Source organism: Loxodonta africana, chromosome 26 (assembly GCF_030014295.1).
Source record: "Loxodonta africana isolate mLoxAfr1 chromosome 26, mLoxAfr1.hap2, whole genome shotgun sequence".
Classification (NCBI taxonomy): domain Eukaryota; kingdom Metazoa; phylum Chordata; class Mammalia; order Proboscidea; family Elephantidae; genus Loxodonta; species Loxodonta africana.
In genome coordinates, this window is record NC_087367.1 from 16,169,556 (window position 1) to 16,185,606 (window position 16,051).

A 16,051-nucleotide genomic window follows, 5' to 3' on the forward strand; every position below is an offset into this window, starting at 1 on the left:
AAAATGGAGGATAGCTACATCATTACACAGCTGCTGAATTACATCATTACATAACTGCCAAACTACATCATTACATAACTGCCAAAATACTGAGAATCATGGCCCAGCCAAGCTGACACCCAACCTTAACCATCACAGGGGGGTTCTGTTTATACCAGCAATGTAAAAAAAGGGCAAATTATTTCCCCTCTCTGACTCGGTATCCTCTATCAGCAAAAGATAATAATCCTTCATTCTGGGGGTTGTTGAAAGCTCTCACCATGCTCTCTCTTCCCCTTACAGTTCTGAAATCTACATCTCCAAGCCCCTGTCCCACTCCTTCACCACCCTGTCTTTCTAGCCAATTCACTGCAATCTAGCCTCTGCCCTTAAACTTCACTTGGCATTGTTCTCCCCAAGGGCACCAGGATCCAACAGGTCCTCCTTGGTTCTCATCTTGACCATTCTTGAATCCCTGACAATTGATCACTCCTTTGTTCTTAAAATGTTCATTGGCTTGAGGACCTCTCCCACCCCAGGTTTTCTTCTTTTTACTCTGATCAGTCTTCTTTGGTCTGCTTTGCGAGTTCTTCTCCCCTGCCCAGCTCATGCATTTGGGGCTTCTTCAGGCTCTGTCCTTGCCTTGGCTTTCTGTCAGATTCTTTCTACACACACCTTGCAGACCCCCATTGCTTCAGCATGATCTACAGGCTAAAGGCTTCCAATTCTGTAGCACAAAGCATCCTTTCCAGCTCCAGACTTAGAGCTCCGGCAGCCCTGTGGGGATTATGACCCCAAGGCATATCCACCTCTACACGTCTAAAGAAATTCTTCACTTCCTCTTGTATTCTCATATTCTATCACTGGCCCTACCACCCACCATCTTATTAGTTATTCTGGGTTCTCTGGCATCTACTCTCAACCTAGCTTGCCCAGTTATTGTTTAAATTCATGCATGGATTTATTATCTGTTTGATTATACAGTAAACTCCTTAATGCCCTCCTGGCACCTAGCATGATACCATACACATATCTGTAATTTAGATCATCAATAAGGACGGCAACAGGGTTTTTTATAAGGTATTTTAGGTGCAGTGGTTAATAGCTATGGCTGCTAACCAAAAAGTTGGCAGTTCAAATTCACCAGCCGCTCCTTGGGAACTCTATGGGGCAGTTCTACTCTGCCCTGTGGGGAGCTATGAGTCCGAATCAACTCGACGGCAGTGGGTCTGGGTTTTTAGTTTTTACACATGTAAGGGAAACTATTCACTAACAATTCTTGGTGTTGTTAATGGCTTCTACCTAGGAAGAAAACTACTAGGCTCCGTTAAGATTGTAGGCAACAAATAAAATCTCAGTAAATTTTGCTTCGAAAGGGCAAGGGGAGAGCCTTGTTTTTCTAGGCCTTTGGAGAAGTGTCTAGTCCTCCTAGACACTCAAGGGTTGGTTGGCCAGCATTAGCAGGAAAGTTCTGGAACTATCATGGATGAGAGGTACATACTGCATTGTATTATAATGTGTCTGTTTACGTTATATATCTGTTTTCTCTCCCCGAGTAGACATTAAACACAGGGACAGCTGGGACAATGTCTTATTCATGATTGTATCTCCAGTGGCCTAGGACTGCACTCAATATGGCAGTTGTTCAATTGAGCGAGTATGTGAGAGACTGAGTGAGTAAAAGAGTGATTGGATGGACAGGAAGACAGAAAAACTGGTCTACTGGTGCTGCAGTGGGTCTCTCAGCCTGAAATCCTAAAAACTTTGACCAGAGAGGACTTTAAGAAGCTCTCAAATAAGAACCATCCAATCCAAAGGAATGCCAGAACCCAGAGCTCCACTAAGCAGAGATGTTTGGGAGGGACTCTGTACCAGGAGCCAAGAATTCTTGCCTTGCTGAATAAAAGGAAATGTACTTCTCAAGAGCATGTCTTTGGTGTCTGATAGCACTTCTTACAGAGAGTGTTCACAGACACTATCTCACGTCATCTCCATAAATCTCGGGAAGACATAAATCTTAGAGAAGACATAGATGATTATGGTACGTGACAAGCCCTCTCATTAAGTAAAGAGGAAGAGGGTTCCATACAATTCAACGACACTGCCACGTCACTGTTGTGTTCCCACAGAGTGGTCCAGTGAGGGGTAGGGTTGAATTTCATCAGGACACTCCTTTTGGGCTTGAGTGTGGGTCAGGTAGTAGGCCCACAGGAGATGTCCAGGTAGCCGATTCCAAATGGAATGGAGCGTGGCCCCTTTCCAGATATCTGAGAGAAGCTATTTTATCATTTCCAGACATTCCATTCCTCAGGCTCTTTTTGCTCCAAAGCTTTTTTGTTGAAAATCTACTCTGTGCTAGATGCCTTCAGGTGCCACCTGACTGAAGCCAGAGACCAAGAATGGGTCCCGGGCACTCCAATGGTAGTTTATAGCAAGATACCCTTCTTTTTTTTTCCTTTTTATTGTACTTTAGATGAAGGTTTACAGAACAAACTAGCTTCTCTTTGAACAGTTAGTACACCTATTGTTTTATGACATTGGTTACCAACCCCACGACATGTCAACACTCTCCCTTCTCGAACTTGGGTTCCCTATTACTAGCTTTCCTGTCTCCTCCTGCCTTCTAGTCCTTGCCCAGGGCTGGTGTGCCCCTTTAGTCTTGTTTTGTTTTATGGGCCTGTCTAATCCCTGGCTGAAGGGCAAACTTCAGGGGTGACTTCATTACTGAGCTAAAAGGGTGTCCAGGGGCCATACTCTTGGAGTTTCTCCAGTCTCTGTCAACCCAGTAGGTTTGCTCCTTTTTTGTGAGTTAGAACTTTGTTCTACATTTGGCGAGATACCCTTCTAAGGTGCACTTCTGAGGCTATTTCATGCCACCCGCCAAGCCCCTCCCTCACTGTCCCCAGGGAGTCTCCTTCCAGCCTCCTAAATTATCTCCACTGCCAAGAGCTGTCAGACTCCTTCTCCTCTGACGAAAGCCTGGGCTGTGAACTTCAACTCTGCAGTCAGGGCCCACAGGCCGTGGCAGAATCCCGGAACCACCCACTCACTCAACAGGAAGCAACACTCCACACCCTGGGAAAGCACTTGTGTGTGTACACGTGTGTGTGCGCACACACACACAACTGAAGGCGAAGCAGGCCCAGGGTGATGGCCATGTATGCTTTCCTTCCTATTATTATTACTGTTTGAATTGATCAAATGAAATCTTAGAGAAATTGAGGTAACAGAGCTACCAAGTGGCAGCTTGGTCCTATCCAATCCCCACTGATATGATCCCAGTCCAAGTCATAACCACTGTACCACGCTGCATCTTCCTCAAAGCCAATGACATTAGCGTTCCAGTTTTTTCTTTTTTTTTTGGCCTGGAGGATTCCTGAAAGCTCAGAAAACAGACTGACAGTGACTCTGAGTGGCCGTCTAATCAACCCATCTTTCTGCCTCTGGGCAGGGCTTACAAAGAATATGATTTAAAAGCAGTTTCTCATCTGGTCTCCAGGGTTTAGGAGAAATGGGACCATGTGCAGCTCAGGGGCATGGCCTCTCTGGAAATGGAGACTCACAGCTGCTTGGAGCCACATTTGGGATTTGTTGACCATTATCCCAAGAGACTCTGCAGTGCTCTGCACGCAGAATGCAGCGCTTCTCGGCAGGCAAACTACTCATCATCTAGCATTGTGCAGCGTTAGCCACTCCACAGAGAATTTTCTCAGTGATTTGTCTATTAGGAGGAATGGTGGGGCGGGGCGGGGAGGGTGTGTAGCGACAGGGCTGGGAAAGGTGTTTACTGGAAAAGGACAGTTTTTTGTTTTTGTTTTCTTTAAAGCAAACCATAGCTTCCAAATGTTGATTGATACATACCTTGCCTGGGTTTCAGATAGAGGGAATTTTAAAGAGAACACCTTTAGATTGAAAATGCTAACAGTCAGCATCTCTTGGTGAAGGCAGACTACTCAAGTCTTTGCAGAAGTGTAAACAAAGGCGCACAGACGTGAGCTGCTCACAGCAATTTGCCCAGCTCTTCAATATTGAAAAAGCCCCTGAGTAGTGGTCTCATTTTCATTTTGTGATCAGCATCACTTCTTGCCCTATTTGCCTTTCTGCAGACTGCTCACTGTCCCCTGTCCAGGCCTGCAACTCAACCTCCAAGTCTCTGCTATATCCTTTACCACCCTTGGAGCCTTCTTTCCTCCTCCTTTGCCCACTGCCCCACTCACCGCTAATAATAGGTGGGAAGAAGAGGAAGAAAGGAGCCTTCATTGAGCCCCTGCTGTGTGCAAGACACTGCGCTAGCTCTTCAGCAGACATCATTCCACTGAGTGCTCCCAACAACCCTACTGAGAAAGTATAAAGAAGCCAAGGCTCTGGATACTAAGAAACCCAACCGAAGACTCTGAGCTCTAAGTGGAAGAGTTAGGACTTGAACCCAGGCCAGCCATTGTGTAAGGTGCTCCCAGCCACTGCACAGACTGTACCCCAATGTAGCCTGAGGCCAGAGAAAGCATTCTTTGTGTACAGGAATGCCTCCCCACTGGGCAAATCCTCCCGTGGCAGATTTCCTGTCTGCCAGTCTCTGATTCCTCACCCCCCACTGTCCAATCACTCCCAGCCCAGAACTCTGCACACAGCATTGGCTCAGAAATGTCCTGCTCGACCGGTCCACAGTGACAACAGCCTTCAGGGACAGGTTTATGGTGAGTCTCCAGCTTTGTATGTTGACGTGTGTTTTGCTTTGCTTTTTAAGCACCTTGAAGCATGAGTTTAGGTACCTTGCTCACACGTTCCTGGGCACTCAGCTGAGGTGAGTGTACTGGAGAGGGCTCTTGACAGAAATGTCACTCCGTCACTTCTACCTGGCACATAAGCAGAAGTGTGATTCTGGCTCTATTTGAAGGAGAATGCAGTAGACCGTCTCCATGGCAACCCCAAGCAGCATGTGGAATTAGAGCCTAAATAAGGGTTGGGAAAAATTAAGTTGTGGTTGGCCACGTGTCTGTCCCACCTGGTCACGGGCAGTGGCTTGGAATGCCTGTTCGAAGGAAAGAGACAGATGCCCTAGAGGGAACATTCCAGGAACAAATTCAATAAGCACTGTCCCACTGTCTCCTACCTGGCTGGGTTTTCTAAATGCCTCCCCGTGGAATATAAATCTCACCAGGAAGACTCCCCACAGCGCACATGCATGTGTGTGTGTGTGTGTGTGTCTGTCTGTCTGTGTGTATGTGCGAGATCGATTTTTTTTTTGAGATTATTTTAAAACATACTTTCTAACTCATTTATCCCTGCATTCTTTTTTTTTTTTTTGCTTATTTTGTTTTCTTTGCTGATTTGCTATTTTAACCCCTTGTACACTTTTTTTTTTTCACCACACATTTAGAGCATTCTCAGCTACGTACTTTAGGAGCAATATGGCCCATATTATTTCAGGAATAGTACTAACACCCATCTATAGCTGGCAACACCTTGAGACTCTTAAATGGTATGAACACGCTGTGCCTGGGATGGGCCAAATTATGACCCGTACTATTGGTAAGTCCACCGCACTGGTTATTCAATATCAACTCTAGCGCAAAAATGAGTGTCAATCCTAGTTCTGTTACCACGGCCTTGTGGTCTCATGAACCTCTCTGGGCTTCAGTTTCCTGGGAATGGTAATCTTCTTTCATCTCATAATGGTGTTTTCAATATCAAATAAGATAATGACTGTCAAAGTGCTTGTACAACATAATATAATCCGCAGACGGAAGAGAGGGCACTCTTATTGCCATAGTGTTAGTTAGTGCAGGATCTAATGCAAAGAAGTTGCATCAATAATGGCAACACATTTTAGCAAAACAGTCTGGTGCTTTATCCCCTCCACCTTTTTCTAAGTTCAAAGAGACAGTGAAAGACAGAAGCCTGTGTGGCTGGATGGCTTCAAGGTCAAGGCTCCGTCACGCATTTTTACGTGACACAAAGAGTGGCTGATTGATTGGACACAGAAATCAGAGAGCTAAGCAAAAGGCTGCCGGAACAGATCACTGTAGGGCTTTGAGAAAGAAGGAGGGGCTAAGAAGGTGCCATTGCACAGCCAGCCTGCTCCTCCCCCTCCAAGGTTTTTGCTGACCCTGGAGGATAATCCTTCCTCCCAGGGAAACTGCATCGATGCTCTCTCAGAGGGGTCCCCCATGTTACCCCAGTCTTGTTCCATCTGACTGGTGTTGAGAAATCTGTGGATGTGAGAAGGAAAACAGAACCAGCACACAGGGCCGATGGCTTCTGATGGGAAGGAGGTCCAGGCCATGGCGAGCTGTGCTCCAGACCCTTACTACTTGTCGACATCCATGGACGGCAGCATCGGTATGGCTGGGGACTGGTCAGAAACGAAGACTTTATGGCCCACTGAATCATACTGCAACCCAGTCCCTAGGCAATCCATGTGCACATTAATATTTGAGAAGCGCTGCTCTGGTACCCAAGAGTCAGAGGCTGGCAGGGGTGAGGAGCCCTTGGGTGGGGTGTTTGGTGAACTTTTGCCACCTGCCTTGATCCTGATGGGTTAGGAAGCCCCTGTGTCCTGATCACCTGCTGAGGAGCAGGAGTACCTCCCAGAGCCACACTAGTTTTCAGCCAGAGGCAGATAGACTCCATCAGCCCCTGCAGACTACAGCTTTCTCCTCCTCCCCACCCAGGACACCCTGAAGCCTTGGCCCCTTTGGTGCTGTCAGAAACGTGTCTTTCCAGCTCCCTAGGCCTTCATCCAGATCCCTGGGTGGCACAGTTTGCACTTGACTACTAACCTAAAGGTTGGTGATTCAAGCCCACTCCATGGCTCTGCAGAAGACAGGCCTGGCAATCTGCTTCCATAAAGATCACAGCTATGAAAACCCTATGGAGCAGTTCTACTCTGTAACACATGGAGTCGCTGTGAGTCAGAATCGACAGCAACAGGTTCAGCCTTTGTCCAAGAGCCACAAGAGACTGGAGTGTTCACTTCCTGTTACGCTTCCTCAGCCCTTGGCAGCAGGCTGCAAATGGGGCCTTGTCTTCCTCCTGTTCCCTTTCAGCTGTGAGAGGCCTGCCCTGTGACCCCATCCTCTCCGTACTGCCAGCCGGCCGCCTCTTCAGCACTTGTTTCTTCCACAGTCCCAAGGAGTTAGTTTATCATCTGTTCATGTCGCTTCATCCCTGAGAAGTGGACCCAGAAACAGAAATTGAGGGAGTTGGAGGGAAAAGGAAGAGGCAGTGAGGGCCATGGAATTCTAATGCAACTCCCCCCACTCTGAGAGTGGCATAACCAAGCGTTAAGGGTTCTGGTTTCCTTCTCTGACCATCCATTTGCCAGCCACCTGGCCTATGGAAAATATCCCTGAGGTGGCCTACAGATTTCCTTATCTCAATATAGGGGCAGGGTGTGTGTGGGGGGGGTCACCCCTCCTTCCTAAGAAGTTTGTAGAGGATGAAATGAATCAGAATCACAGCAAGTGCAAACTGGGAAGGACAGGAGAGATCATTTCGGGGAAGTTGTTTTATTTTTCAGACATTAATACAGATACCGACACTGCTGTCAGCACTTTACAAATACTACCTCATCTAATCAGCTCCCTGGGTGATGCAAATGGCTAAGGCACTTGGCTGCTAACCAAAAAGCTGGCAGTTCAATTCCACCCAGAAGCATCTGGGAAGGAAGGCCTGGTTATCTCTTTCCAAAAAATCACCCACTGAAGACCCTATGGAGCACAGCTCTACTGTGACACACATAGGGTCACCGTGAGTCAGCTGGTGTTTTTTTTTTAATCAGCACAATAGGCTCTAAAAGAGTTACTAATATTATCCTCACTTTAGGGTGAGTCAACAGAGACCCAGAGAGTCAAGGAATTTTCTGGAAGTCATCAGTGGGAGACTGGCAACAGGGCACTGTGACCCAGGCAGCACTCAGCGTCTGTGCTCTGTGTGGCCTTAGAGAGGAGGCGCGAGGCAGTGAGGTGGCCCAAAGGAACCCATGGCAGATCTGGCCTCACAGCCAAGCCTCTCGACATCCTCTAGCCCAATGGCCTTTTCCCCTGGAGTGAACAGCCCTTAGGATAACAGCCACAATGACACTCTGTCAGCACTCAGTCTCCCGGGTGCCACCCTCCCCACACAGAAAGCCTAGCAGGACATCTGACGAAGCTCTCAGAGAAATGTGGGCAGTAACTGCTGCCTCCTGTCAGGGACAAAGCTTATCTAGTCCAACTTGCTCCTAACCCCACACGACAGTGACCCCCAGCCCGCTCTTCAGAGAAGACAGCTGACAGCCCAGGGCCGTTCTTGGCCTCCAAACCCAAACACAATCCCTTAGATTCAAATATTTCCTCAATATCCAATTTGACTGCCTCTAATTCCTGAAAGTTGCTCAGCAGGGGGCTGATTTATTTCTCCTTTTGCCAACTTCCAGTCCACATAAAAATCTTTTATTCTCAGTCAGATGCTCTGTGTTCATCTTTTCTCTCCAGCTCTCTCCTCCAGCGCTGACCTAATCGCTGCTCCCATCCCTGACTTTTTACTGTGCTCTTCAGCAATTTAGCACTCCCAGCGTCACCTCTGACCACCTTCCTTCTTTTTCACCATACTTATTCCTCCATTGCCTTATTTTGGAGCCAACCAGGGACACCACCCAGAGCAATCCCCACAGGGTATGTGGGAGAGGCCCTGTCTGTGCCTCTTTGGATCCACACAGTCCTGCCCACCAGGTTCTCTGGGCCTGGCCTGGCAAGCTGAGGCTTGAGGCAGTCCCTGTCGGGAAGAAGGACAGGCAGAGACCCTTCAAATGCTGGCCCAGCAGGCAGAGGGTGTGATGCATCACCAGGGCTGTTTCAAGGGTCAAACAGCAGTTTCTGTCAGTGCCGGCCAGGGGCATCTGTGGGGTTTGCACCCTCAGCCAGGCATCTCCTAGTGGCTGGAATCCTATTGCCAGAGCTGTGCCTGACAGAGTGGAGGCAGAGGAAACACCTGCCAACTTGGCCTAGCAGAGGGTAAGATCAAGGGATGACCTGGAACCACGAGAGCCAAGTCCCTGTTCAGAATCAGACTACAGGTACTCAGAGAACAATGGAAACTCTTTGCCCTCTTTCCTGCCCCTGAGTTAAACCGAACCACACACAGCACCGTGGGTAGAAAGGGCTCACCTTGGCTTAATTGTGGGCATTTTGGTTTTGTTTTACTAAATGCACGACTTTAAACCTTCCGAGTGCCTTGAAGCAATTCTGCAGCTGGAGATCTGTAGGGGTTTAATTAACCCAATTACCCTCAACTTCCTGCCCCAGAAACCTGTTCTGGGAAACTGCCACGTCCTGCCCCTGCGGTCCTGCCTCAGGCTGAGCTGACTAAGCTGGAGCAGGCCAGATCCCCTGACCAAATGACCAGGGACTGTCTGTCAGTCCAGGAGGACTCAGCCTCATCAATCACCTAGTGGATTCCCACCCCCACTTGCTGAATGTGTCACTTGGGAGACAGAGGGGCAGGGGACCAACTGGCCTTGGGCCCAGGACAATTCATATTAAATTCCAGATTCCACACTACCAGAATACCACAAAACCATATCACGCTCTGTACCTGGGACAGGTACAAAATGTGTCGTCACTGCAAGCCAACTGACCAGCCCCTCACTGCCCTCTCCTCAACACACACACATAGACATACACACACCCGCCCACACACACTTTGTGCTGAGTACATGCCCATCCCTCCTCTCGCCCAGCCTCTGGGACTGAAAAACCTTAAAGGAAAGTCTTTCCCGCTGTGAGAACCCCGTCTCAGCCAATTGTAAGTCTCCAAGTCCTGAGAGCAGAGCTGGATAAGCAGGCCAGGTGAAGATGTGTGTTCATGGACTGCAAAGGGCAAGAGCCAGAGGGAGGAAGATTAACGAGCAAACCCAAAGCCTTTTCCCTACGTGGGGAGTTATTGGTAAGAATGAAGGATAAACCAAGGCTGTGGGGATGGGGTGAAAAGAACATGACCTTTGAGCGCATCTGCAGAGCTGGTGGTACCACTTCCTTCCTGTGCAACCTCAGGCCATTTGTTTAAATTCTGTGTACTTCACAGTGTTGTTTAGAGTGTGAAGACTAGCCAAACTGTGGCACAGAGTACATGTGTGGGAATGTCTGTAAGAGAGAAGAAGGAGATATAAATGCTAGATTTTAAATAGCTAAATTGCCGGCTTTAGCAGTGGCCACTAAGAATTGAAAATAGATGCCAAATTGATTTTCAGGATGTAGACAAGCCTTTGCTGTACTTCTCATTCTGGACCAGTCTTCATCCACGGTTCCCTAAACAGCCCATCTTAATCTCATAGTTGCAGAGTCTTAGGCACCCCCCGCCACCTCCACCCTCCCTACCTGCCTTCCTCTGCTCGCTCATGTCACACCAGCAGAAGCTTCACTTGGAGCTCCAGCCAGCCCTTCTGTGTCTGGCAGGCCCACAGTGCAGGACCCAGCAAAAACCATCCTCTGCCCGGCTTTCAGGAAAGCACAGCAGGGCTCCAATGTGCTCAAGTTGTGTTTTATTCGAGTCCAGGATGTTTTTAGCTGATGATTAAAGCCACAGTCTACTATGACCCATCAACAACCAATTTGGCCCCAGCGAAATGGATTCCAATTCCCTCAGTACTAGTCTCCTAGCAATCAGCCCATCAATATACATAATGTTTAGAAGCTGGATATTGATTGTGGAATCTAATGGACTCATTTTCAGAGTTCAACTTGACCTCTAGAGCAACATTTTATTGGCACTTCCCCCTCCTCCTACTACCAGATTCCCAAACTAGGGGGTGGGAGAATGACAGTGGAGAACAAGCAAAGATGTTCCTGGAGCTTGGACACAAATCAAGGATGCTCATGACCCGGGGTTTTTCCCAGGCAATGTGCAGTGGCCTGTGATACTGCCTGCCCCCAGGATTACTCTGAATTAACAAGGAGCTGCTGTTGCCATAGGATACAGCAAGCACTCATGGTGTCATTAACGCTGGCAGCGGCCAGTGAGTACTGGGTGTCACAGTGCCCTCTGAAGTGACTTGGAGTCCCTGCTAGTGTCTGTACAATGGTCGAGAGAAGTTATCCAAACCCAAGACCAAACCTGTTGCCATCAAGTCAATTCCAAATCCACGAGTCCCTCCTTGGAAATCCTTTGGGGCAGTTCTACTTTGTCCTACAGGGTCACTATGAGTCTGTGAGATCAATAGAAGCTATAGGCCTTCCAAACTCCACATCCAAGCCCTCCTACACAGTGCACACACAGACCAGCTCTCCAGCATCCTACTGACTCCTTGCTCAGGCCTACCAACACACATTCACAGCGCACTGGCTGCCCACCACCGCCAGCCTACTCATAAGTCAGGAGCATGCCCCATGCCACTCGGGGAAAGGCAGGTCCCAGAGCACAGAAGAAAGGGGGTGAGTCACAGGCAGGAGCAGAGAGGAGTGCAGCTGGAGGGGCGGCCACCCCACAGGTCATGGGGAGGCCTTTCCAGGAGATTTGCTTGATTCTTGTTCCTCTTGATGAGATCCCTGCGTAGAGCCACTGGAAAGCCCCAGCTGTTTAGTGACCATCACTAAATGTGGAGCTAAGACACTGAGCTTCTTAGCAGTGAAAGGCATTCCCAGAGCCTCCAGTACTCCAGACAAGCAAACTCTCCCCTCTCAGAACTCTCATTTCACCTAGAGTCAGTACAAAGAGGCAGTTTAAAACCTTTGTTCTACTTTCACATGTGAGATAATTTGGCATCCTCAATTACACTTCAAATTCCAAAAAGGGGAGGGGGCTGAGAAACGTTATCTCCTTGTCTTCTGCCCCCGTTGTGGTTTGACCCGGATGGGCATACGCCCACCCCCACTGCATTCACTGCAGGCAGGGAACTCATGGACTTTTTGGCTTAAAGATTTCTGGGTTTATTCACAACTGGCCTCTTTCTATGAAACTCTAAGCTTTTTTGCATTTTCAAGAGAAGCTACAAATCTGATAAAGTTTTAGATGTTACACTTGTGTGTTTGTTCTAAAAACCATGTGGGCCAAATAAAGACAGATTCCCCCAAACTGAGTGGGGTGTAACAAAAGAGAAAGATGGGAGTGGGGAGGCTTGCAATGGCCTAACCCATTTCCAAGAACAGAAGGCCTGGGCTTTCTACAACATGGAATCTATCCATGCTACCTTGCCTTGTAGGTTTTTCAGTCATTTTCTGGTCTGCACATCTAGGCACCCCCAACATCCTGCGTAGGGCTGCCAGATTTGGAAAACAAACACAGGACGTCCAGTTAAATCTGAATTTCAGATCAATGATGAATGATTTTCTTTGCATAAGTATGTCCCATGTAGTATTTGGGACACAGTCATACTGGAAAATTATTCACAGTGGGTCACTTCAACTATGTAACTCTACATTTAAAGAATTCTGATTTACCTAGGCATGCTATATTTTATCTGGCAACGCTAATCCTGCCAGCTCTCTGAGCCTTGCCCTCAATCACGGCCCCAGTGGCTGCAACCCATCGGAATGATGGGGCCGCACAAAATCCTTCCCCACATATCCACAGAAGAACAGGAATGATTTTAACAATACTATTTTTTTCAAGCCCATATTACGTGTCTATGGATATCCTGAGAAATAACTTTGAACCAGATGACCCTAGGGTATTTTATTCCAGGCTGGGCTCCCTTGGAAGGCCACTCGTTCACTGACTTCTGAAAATGCAGTTCCCTCTAACTTCCTTCCAATCAATTCCCTTGGGCTTTCAGCCCATGGAGAACACAACTTTACTGATAGTGACTTGCATTACAAATGCATTGAAATAAGCTATTTAGGCTACCATTGCCCCAACTCAATTATGTTCTTCGGAACACTAGTCCTTGCAGGGTCCTCCTGGACAAAAACATGGTTCTGTGGTTGAATAAGCAGAAGACAGCTAGCTGTATATGCCCATCTTGGGGAAGCCACTGGGAACATCAGCACAGTAAAGGCCTGAGGATTCCTGCAGTAAGAAAACCATTAGTTGCTGATCCCAGTCTTATTTAGACTTATTTGACCACAGGGCCTAGTGGCCTCCACTTCCTCCATCTCATACCTACTAACCCTCCAGAGAAAACTCAGAATATTAGAATCCTAAAAAAAAAAAAAAAAAAAAGGTTTTTTTTGTTTTTTTTTTTTATGAATGCGTCCCTGGAGTCAATATTTCTTTCTACCACCTAGTTAGGTCTAGGGCTCTGGGTTCTTTAGAAGACGTCCTCTTAGCCCCATTCCCTGACCTGTCTTCCATCAAGGCTCCATCTCTTCCAACAAACCTCTATGACCTCTCGACCTCTCCAGCCCACACTGACAACTTCCTTCCTTTCTCTGGCTTTGCATTCAGTGACAATTCCCAGCCTGCTGGTTCACTCATCCCATGCCCTGAGGATATTAATCCAAATATCCTGATTTAATTCTTTTGCTATTCTGTTCTGATTATTTCCTTTCTCTATATTGTGGCTCCTCAACCAGACTTAAAGCAAGAATCTTTTCCTGCTTATCCATAGTCTCTTAGTGCAAGAGGGGTATCTAGCTGGCAGAATTACATTTATTCACTCGCCCATGTTCCAATTGTTACAGATTGCAGGAACAAGGTATGGTTTTTCTAATTGAGCCATGACCTGGCTTCTCTCATGCACCACAGAAGACGAAAGATGAATCCTAGGGTTGTCTTCTGACCTACGCACTGTCCACACCTCACATCATTCACGACACTCCCGGCAGATACCTCAACACCAAGCCACATCAGTCGAACGACCTGAGAGGGTCAGAAATTATCACGAGCATGGAATATTTCCCCAGTTAGTTTGTAACTCCAAATTCCCAAGGATCATGGGGTCTGCAACCTAGAAATTCAAATGATTCAATTCTGTCCTGGGAAATACCATTGCACTATCCTCAGGCAAAGACAGCCAGGCACTCTTAAAAAAAAGAACAGATTGTAAAATGACCTACTCTCAAAATCTGAGGTCACCGTAGTCTTTTATTTAATGTCCCTGGCTGGGCTTCAGGGTTTTACAGACATTGCACTGTGGGTGCCATCATCAACCAAGGCCTGCAGACTCCTAAAGATTCCATTGTATTTCCATATCCTTTAGAGAGCTCTCATCTTTCACCCTGAGATTTTGATTTAAAAAGAAAAATCTGAGCAACGACAGGGGAATCTCTAAAATATGGAAAAGGAAATCTAAACACATTATACAAACCAGCTGTGCACACACTTCATTGTCCCTGAAGCATATTTCTTTCTATCTCAAGTCAATTATAAAAAAAAAAAAACCTTCAAACTCCACATTCAGAGCTCTAAATAAATAGCCTCAGTTTCCAAGGTGACATAGACTGATCTTATTCTGAATGGTAACAGCAATAAAAATATCAGTAATGAATGGATTCTTGTAAACCAATAATTTTCTAAAAGGCGTAACAGTCTTTCCAAGAAACTTCATTGGATCTACCTCCTAAAAAATTTAAATGAAAAATACGTGAAATGGTTAGCACATTTCCTGGGTGAGAATGTTGCCAGGTCTAAGCATTCAGGATTCAGTAAGAAACACTTCCACCTCCTACATCACTAACGCCTTGTTTGTCCCCATCTCAACCCTCAAGCTACCAACTAGGAATACTCAACACAGGCCGTTTATTTTGCAAGCACAATTCTTCATAAGTTTTGAATTTTGTAGTAATTTTTCTGTATCTCAGAAATCATAGTGGGATTTCAAATAGAACAGAGACTGCATACAGGTGTATAGTCAAGTTTGGTAAACTGAATCATTTCTCATCATTCAAGACTAGCTCAAATGTCAACTTCAGACCCCTTCCAACTATGGTCCTCTATTGCACTGATTATTTAATTTTATCATCTTCAAAGTCCTTATGGTACCTGTATTGCCTTAATCATTTGTTGTATCTTTATTGCCCATCTTTCCTCAGTAGAAAAAAATGTAAATAGTCTCCTTTTGGTCCTCTATCTAATACAATGTTGCATCCCCAGTGCCTACATCAGGCCTTGGCACCATAAATATTTGTGAACCAGTTGCCTTTTATCTGAAGCAATGTTGTTGTTAGTTGCCATTAAGTTGATTCCAACTCATGGTGACTCGAGGTGTGCAGAGTAGAACTGTGCCTGATAGGGTTTTCAAGGCTGTGACGTTTCCGAAGCAGATCACCAGGGCTGTCTTCCAAGGTGCCTTGGGGTGGGTTTGAACTGCCAGCCTTTTGGCTAACAGTTGAGCACTTAACCGTTTGTGCCACCAATAGTTCCCAGTTAAGTCTGTTGTAGATTCGTGGTCCAACGAAAAGAAACCCTGAACATGACGCGGTTTACCGCCTCACACGTGGATAGAGATCATGGACTACTAAATGAAAAAAACATTTACCTTTCACAGTTGAGCCTGGCTAATAGCACAAAGATCACTTCTAAATATTTAGAGTCATCTCACACCAGAAATATAAGCAAGTAAAAGAAAGGAGAACCAACTGCCATGTAGCTTTCTCCCCAGACTGGCTTCAACCTTCTCCGCGAAGAGCCCCTGCCAATGGCAAGTGGAATCCCCGGCAGGAGTTGCTCTGCGCTGTCCTATCTATAGACCCTGCCCCTCCTGCAAGAGCATGAAAGGGCTTCTGGAACCTGTATAGTGTTGGCCATTAGGACTTGGAAGGAGAATGAGCGGAAATCGCAGTCATCTGAATGCAACTGCCTGACTTTGTATCTGCCCAAGACTAGAAGGGACTATAAATACTGGGAGTGGGCCTGTTAAGTTCGAAAGACATAAAATTTTCAGAACTATATGACCTCTGAAAGAACAAGGCCATCTGACAAAGCTATTACCTGAAGCCCAAATCCAGGTACAGGGAGTGAGGTCACACCAGCCAAGGCCTAGTCTTTTACTCCAAATGTTTGCATACTGGCCATTCCTGCTGGACTTGGATCCCCTGAGGAGAAGGAGCTGTGTCTTCTTTAACTGTGTGTCCCCAGCCAGCACAGGGCGTAGCACAGAGCTGGGAAGCAATATACATTTACTGAAACGATAAATGAACGGATAATCAATTTAAGAAGA

At 46.8% G+C, this 16,051-nt stretch overlaps 2 protein-coding genes across 3 annotated transcripts in view; both read right to left on the reverse strand.

The window, feature by feature from the left end:
* The window catches only part of PRKCE (protein kinase C epsilon), a 628,435-nt gene that overhangs the window by 304,375 nt on the left and 308,009 nt on the right, over positions 1-16,051 (reverse strand). The window lies entirely within an intron of this gene.
* LOC135228697 (uncharacterized) overlaps positions 1-16,051 on the reverse strand; it is a 69,610-nt gene that overhangs the window by 33,412 nt on the left and 20,147 nt on the right. Inside the window, exon 2 of the mRNA XM_064277141.1 lies at positions 1-16,013. This exon is cut by the window's left edge and continues 33,412 nt beyond it. The gene's annotated coding sequence lies outside the window, so the exon portion shown is untranslated. The remainder of the gene's footprint in view (positions 16,014-16,051) is intronic.